Source organism: Manis pentadactyla, chromosome 3 (assembly GCF_030020395.1).
Source record: "Manis pentadactyla isolate mManPen7 chromosome 3, mManPen7.hap1, whole genome shotgun sequence".
NCBI classification, from domain to species: Eukaryota; Metazoa; Chordata; class Mammalia; order Pholidota; family Manidae; genus Manis; species Manis pentadactyla.
In genome coordinates, this window is record NC_080021.1 from 1,230,157 (window position 1) to 1,237,487 (window position 7,331).

Here is a 7,331-nt window from a genome sequence, read left to right on the forward strand (position 1 = left end):
TACATTTTGGATGTATACATTTTCTCTGTTTCCTCTACTTATAGCAGTTGGTTTTATAGATTTCTGGAAGGATGGTAGCATGTCTTTCTCCCTTTAAATGTTTCAGTTTCCATCATTATCACAAAATCGATCAAATGATTCCCACTAGACAGTCATTTAGAAATTTTAAGACTGGTTGGGTGTAAGACAAGAGGAAAAGAAAATTGTGATTAAAAAATTATACCATACTCTTGGATTATAGTGTAAATATTTTAACTATAGATTGTTATTTGAATTGTCAGATTATATGAATACTAAAATAAGAATGATTCTTTTATTTTTCATTCATTAATTATTTACTTATTTCCTGCACTGTTCTTTTTTTATTGGCATGGATAATTTACTGAAATAACAAATCTGAAAACACACTTTGCTTTTTCGCTGGAAATGAAGTAGTGTGTTAGAGAACTAAGAGAAACCAGAAATAGACCATTTGAGAAAGTAGGCATATGTTAAAGTCTACGGCTATGCAGCAGCCAGAGGAGCTGTTTTATCCAGTTGAGTTCGTGTTTATATAAGCAGCAGAAACCAATGGCATGGAACCCAAAAGTGAAGTCACAACAGATTCACCCTGCAAAATAATCCCACTAAGAGCCAATTAAATTACTATAAAACATTCCTTCATCTGTAGAACATTTTTCCTTTGAACTCAAAATTTAAAATAATGTCATTTTTGATAAGCAGCTGTACCACCAGTCTCTGATACCGTAAATCATTCAGTGCAGCCACTGCGTCTAGTTCTGGAGAGCTCATAAGGGTTGGGCCAAAAACAGTTCCAAGGTTCTCTGCGTTGATAAGGTTCTCCTTCTCATGGAGGGTCGCTCTCTCCAGCCAGATGTGCCGGGAGGTACCGGAGGGTTTCGCAGTGAGCAGGCGGCAGTACCTTCAGTGCATCATGGAGGGTTTCTAACTGCTCGTTGGGAATCATAATTTTGGCCGACTCTATAGAATTAGGGTAGGCGTCATATGTTATGAGCGGAATTGGTAAATCCCTGAAGTACAGTTTCAGTGCACCAGTGACAATGTTGATATCTTCATTGTTCACAGAAATATCTTTCTCATCATCTCTGTCAAAAGCCATCTTGACGAATCCTGATACTCGGTACAGCCCTTCAGAATTAAGGCCTCTAGATTCAATTTCCCTGATGCATATGTCCACCACCATTGGCCGCTTAGTGATAAGAACTTTTACAAGTGTTGTGAGGTCACAGATGTATACTTTTTTGACATGTTTCGAGTCTGGCTCAGTCATTTGGAACCATCTTGGAACACTGCTTATGAACATTCAGACCACCATCTGCACACTTCACTCCCTGAGCAGTGAGGCCCCATGTGAAGTTGGCGCAGTACTCACACCAGTGTGGCCCTCCGAGTGTGTGGACCTTGAAATTGTGAACCTTTCCATATTTGGAATTGGCCTATTTTCTTTCAGAGTTGCTCTTCTAACAAGTGATGTCAATTTAAAGCCAAAGTGTAGGTAGGTCCCTGGCTGCCGCTGGCTCTCGAATGAGGTGGCTCCTTCGGCCACACTCCACAGCTGGTCTGCTACCTCTCGGGAGGTCGTGCTATGAAGCTCCCTCCCATAATGCTTTGGTCTGTGTTCGACCTCGTTAGAAGAGGTGACTGTTCGAGGACGCGGGGCTTCCTGTTGCAGCTGACACGAGTGAGATTTCCACACAGGCGGTCTATACTCAACCGCATCAAACAGGGTCAGGGCCACTGTGCAGGCGCTGGCCCACCGCTGATCACTGCCCCGGCCAGACACGCTCACACCGCGCAGGGAGCCGAAGCCGAAGGGCGTGGCGGGGCCACGGGCCCGGGAGGCAGGAGGGCGGGGCTCGGAGCCGCAGTACCGGCGGAGGGAGAGGCGGCCTCGCAGAGCCCCCGTGGGGCACGCTCGTCTCCCACAGGATCTGCTGCGGCGCCTCCTCTCTTTTTACAATGCAGATTTACTTCTGCTATTCCTATAGAACTGTCATCCTGCACTTCTCAGAACACATGAGCTTCGTCAGCTTCTCATGTTTCTGGTAGTGATTTTAACCAAAAACCCAAGACTCATCTACTAATAGGCAATTACAGTTTGAAGAAGTGTCACTTGAAGGGTGACATTTAAATCTCCAGCCATTGACTTGGTCATTGGTTTTACCGTTTTTCTCTCACAAAAAATTCCAAATACCTTAGCAAGGAATAAAAACACCCAAATCAGATGTGGTGCTTGCCAAGTCCTCCAGTCTCATCTCTCGCTCCTTACCCTACGCGGCCCATTTGCTCTAGCACGTTGTCGAACTGGACTACTTACAGTCCCACAAATGTTCTTCCTCACCTCTAGCTCTTTGTAGGTGCTTCTTTCCTCTACCTGGCACACCCTTCCCTTGTCCTGCAGGTATCAGTTTACATGTCACCTTCACCAAACGGCCGACAATACTGACATAAAATTGGGATGCCCCCTCTGTGTGTTCTAATAGCACCCTGTTTTATACTTGTCATGGTAGACCTGACTGTATGGGAACTGCCTGTCTGTTTTTCTGGTTTACAGCATATGGTTGTCACAGTGAACTGTGTCATCTTTATATTGTATAGTTACATCTTGTAATAAGAAAACCAAGCTCTGATACTTAGCCACAATAGGAATTAATTGTGTGTAACCATGCGCAAGTTATATTTCCTAGTAGTCTTGTATTTTGTGCTGCAGTTGTATATAGATATTTTTCATTTTTGACACTCATAAAGGTTCCAACTTTTTTTACTAACTCATACATGTTAACTCTGAAGTATTTTATACAAAGAGTATAAGTTTTTCTTTTTCTTTCCAGCTACTGCCAAATTTGAATCTGAATCCTGTATAGCTGCTCCTTTAGGGTCTGCGGATGGGTTACCTCCAACTCAAGCTCTATTTTGAAAACGTCACAAGAATATGCACAGATATTGAGGAAAAATGATATGATCTGAAAGAAATGTAAAAATGTACTCATCTGAAGGAGGGGAAAAAGATGGCTGGTGGCAAGAGAGCGGAGGCAGAAACCTCCTCCCCAATCCACATGTAACACGAAAATACAGCAAATACAACCAATCCTGAAAGAGCAACCCAAAAGAAGACTGCGACAGACTGCCTTCTGGGGAAAAGAGAAGACCTCACAGAGAGGGATAAAGTAGCAAAGCCCCGACCCGGCGGGACCCAAGGCCACCCCCAACCCAAGCTCACAGGCGAGGGAGAGAGAAATGGAGCAGGAAGGGAGTAGAAGCCCAGGACTGCTAAACTCACCCCCCATGGACATCTGCTCTGGGGGCAGGAACCCACATTACCTGGTGCTCTGGTGATGAGAGAGGTTGGAAAGCAAAGATGGGCAGAATACTCGGAGATACTGAGAAACCAGCCACTTGGGGAGAACAGTAACCCACAACTGGCCACTCCAGAACAAAAGAAAAAAGAACCATTAGATTGTGTTTGAACTACTGTAATGAGTGAGTCAAGTTAGACTGTTAATAGTAAAGAAGCTGCCCTTGAACCTTCTGTAACCACGAATCTAAAGCCTGCAATGGCAATAAGTACGTATCTATCGATAATCACCCTAAATGTAAAGGGATTGAATGCACCAATCAAAAGACATAGAGTTACAGAATGGATAAAAAAGCAAGACCCATCTATATGCTGCCTACAAGAGACTTGCTTCAAACCCAAAGACACACACAGACTAAAAGTGAAGGGAGTAGAAGCCCAGGACTGCTAAACTCACCCCCCATGGAGATCTGCTCTGGGGGCAGGGATGGAATAAGGATACTAACAGAATTAAAGGGGGAAATAGAATATAATGCATTCATTTTAGGAGACTCCAAAGGACAGATAAACCAGACAGAAAATAAATAAGGAGACAGAGGCATTGAACAACACATTAGAACAGATGGACCTAACAGACATCTAAGGACACTCTACCCAAAAGCAGTAGGATACACATACTTCTCAAGTGCACCTGGAACATTTTCCAGAATAGGTCACATACTAGACCACAAGAAGAGCCTCAGTAAATTCAGAAGATTAAAAACATGCCAGCTACCTTCTCAGACCACAAAGGTATGAAACTAGAAATAAATTATTCAAAGAAAACAAAAAAAACCCCACAAACACATGGATGCTTACCAACATGCTCCTAAATAATCAATGGATCAATGACCAAATTAAAACAGATCTAGCAAAATATGGAGACAAATGAAAACAACTCAACACCCCCAAATTGGTGGGACTCAGTAAGGGCAGTTCTAAAAGTATACTGCAATACAGGCTTCCCTCAAGAAAGAAGAGAAATTCCAGATGAACAGTCTAAACTCGAAATTAATGAAACTAGAAAAAGAAGAACAAATGAGGTCCAGAGTCAGTAGAAGGGACATAATTAAGATTAGAGAAGAAATAAATAAAATCAAAAGAATAAAACAGTAAGAATCAATGAAACCAGCTGATTCTTTGAGAAAATAAACAAATAGATAACCCCTAGCCAGACTTTCCAAGAAGAGAGTGTACACACATAAACAGAATCAGAAATGAGAATGGAAAAATCACTGCAGATACCACAGAAATACAAAGAATTATTCGAGAATACTAAAAAAAATGAATTTGAATTGGTAATCAGTGAATTAGAATTCATTGAGCCAGCAATGAAATTGAATTAGTAATCAAAAAACTATGTAAGAAAGAAACACCTGGAACAAGATGGCTTTCACTGCTTAATTTTATCAAACATTTAGAGAAGACCTAATACCCATCCTCAAAGTTTTCCAAAAAGTAGAAGAGGAGGGAATACTTCCAAACTCACTCTATGAGGCCAGCATCACTCTAATACCAAAACCAGGCAAAGACACTGCAAAAAAAAAAAAAAAAAATGACAGACCAATACCTTGATAAACATAGATGCAAAAATTCTCAACAAAATATTAGCAAAGCAAATTGAAAAATACATGAAAAAGGGACTCTCTTGTCCCCTCGTGGCGCCAAGCCAGGAGCTCTGTCCTCTCACTGTATCTCTAAATAAAAGCCTCTCCCTGGCTCTCCTACCTTGCATGTTTGCTAAGTTCATTCTTCGACTCCGCAAACAAGAACCCCGGCATCACTCGTCATATCCAAAGGATGATGGGATGGATGAAATAGGTGAAGGGGACAAAAAGGTATAAGCTTTCAGTTACAAGTTACAACATAAATGCTAGATAAAAGTACAGCATTGGATGGGAGAATGTATTCGTAAATGACAGATCCGATAAAGGCTTGACATCCAAAATATATAATGAGCTCATGCACCTCAACAAACAAAAAGCAAATAATCCAATAAAAAAATGGGCAGAGGAGCTGAACAGACAGTTCTCCAAAGAAGAAATTCAGATGGCCAACAGACACATGAAAAGATGCTCCACATTGCTAGTTATCAGAGAAATGCAAATTAAAACCACAATGAGATATCACCTCACACCAGTAAGGATCACCACCATCCAAAAGACAAACAACAACAAATGTTGGCAAGGTTGTGGAGAAAGGGGAACCCTCCTACACTGCTGGTGGGAATGTAAATTAGTTCAACCATTGTGGAAAGCAATATGGAGGTTCCTCAAAATGCTCAAAATAGACTTACCATTTGACCCAGGAATCCCACCTCTAGGAATTTTCCCTAAGAAGAATGCAGCACTCCAGTTTGAAAAAGACAGATGCACCCCTATGTTTATCGCAGCACTATTTACAATAGCCAAGAAATGGAAGCAACCTAAGTGTCCATCAGTAGATGAATGGATAAAGAAGATGCGGTACATATACACAATGGAATATTATTCAGCCATAAGAAGAAAACAAACCCTACCATTTGCAACAACGTGGATGGAGCTAGAGGGTATTATGCTCAGTGAAATAAGCCAAGCGGAGAAAGACAAATACCAAATGATTTCACTCATCTGTGGAGTATTAGAACAAAAGAAAAACTGAAGGAACAAAACAGCAGCAGACTCACAGAACCCAAGAATGGACTAACAGTTACCAAAGGGAAAGAGACTGGGGAGGGTGGGTGGGAAGGGAGGGATAAGGGGGGGGGAAGAAAGGGGGCATTAGGATTAGCATGTATAATGTGGGGGAGAGCATGGGGAGGGCTGTGCAACACAGAGAAGACAAGTAGTGATTCTACAGCATCTTACTGTGCTGATGGCCAGTGACTGTAATGGGGTTTGTTGGGGGGACTTGGGGTAGGGGAAAGCCTAGTAAACATATATGTAATAAAAAAAAAATACAGCATTGGGAACATAGTCAATAATATTGTAACATCTTTGATGACAGTAATTGTGTTTATGGTCAGTAATGTATGTAACTGTTGAGTCATTATGTGTACACCCGAAAAGAAATAAATATTGTATATTGTAACTCCAGGGGGAAAGTATTTTCCCAGCCTGGGGCAAAATACCCTTGAACCGAAATTGGTCAAAGGGAGAAGTAAAGTGGGAGAAGTCCGTTTATTGCTTACAAGCAGTCATCCCTTTTGCTCGGTCCATTTCTGCTTGCCCTTCTCTCTTGTGACCTGGCTGCAAAAAGGGACCCCACCCAATCTCTCTGGTCCAGATATGACCTCAATCCCCCTTGTAATTACCTGTTGATATTGAGATGGACTGCTTTTCTCCACCCCATGGAAACACTTACTGATACAGAGATGCACTAAGGCTAGAGGAGAGATTCTAGAAATACTGCAATTTTACCCACAGCCCATTCCTCCAGAAATTTTGACTCACAATCTACTTGCTTCCCATCTTCCACAATGGCCTCCATGTGGGAAAACTGGAGCACTGTAACCAGACTAACAACATACAATAACAACGAATAAAATCATGATAATCCTCAAGCCAGAGGATTCAGCTAGGTTCAGAGTCCTATGCAGATTAAGTCCGTAGCTCGCCCATTCCACAGGCTGTCTAGCTGAACAGGTAGGCAGTTCAGAGCAATCAACGCGGCTGCTGCAGCCAGGGGGCAGGTCCAGGCTACAGGGACTGTAGGAGAAAATGACCTTAAGTGCAATAAGATGCATGTTTTAATGACACTAGCAAGGCAAATCTTGTCCATCAGGTAGAATGCATGCAAGAGAGGGGTCCTGTGACAGGACAATGGCAGGAATGGGATCTCGTCCTGGTCTAGTGTACCAGACTTTCACCCCATTCCCTGTGGGAGTTACAGATGGGTCAGTATATAGGGCTACGGGAGGTACATGCACTGGCCATAAAGATAAAACAAAACATCCCCATAAGATGCTCTTAACCTCCTGGACAGTTTGGGTACACTA

General features: G+C 42.3%; 1 pseudogene; it reads right to left on the minus strand.

Moving 5' to 3' along the window:
* Positions 1 to 28: 28 nt before the first annotated feature.
* On the minus strand, positions 29 to 6,823 carry LOC130682782 (N-chimaerin-like; annotated as a pseudogene).
* Between the last annotated feature and the right edge of the window lie 508 nt (positions 6,824 to 7,331).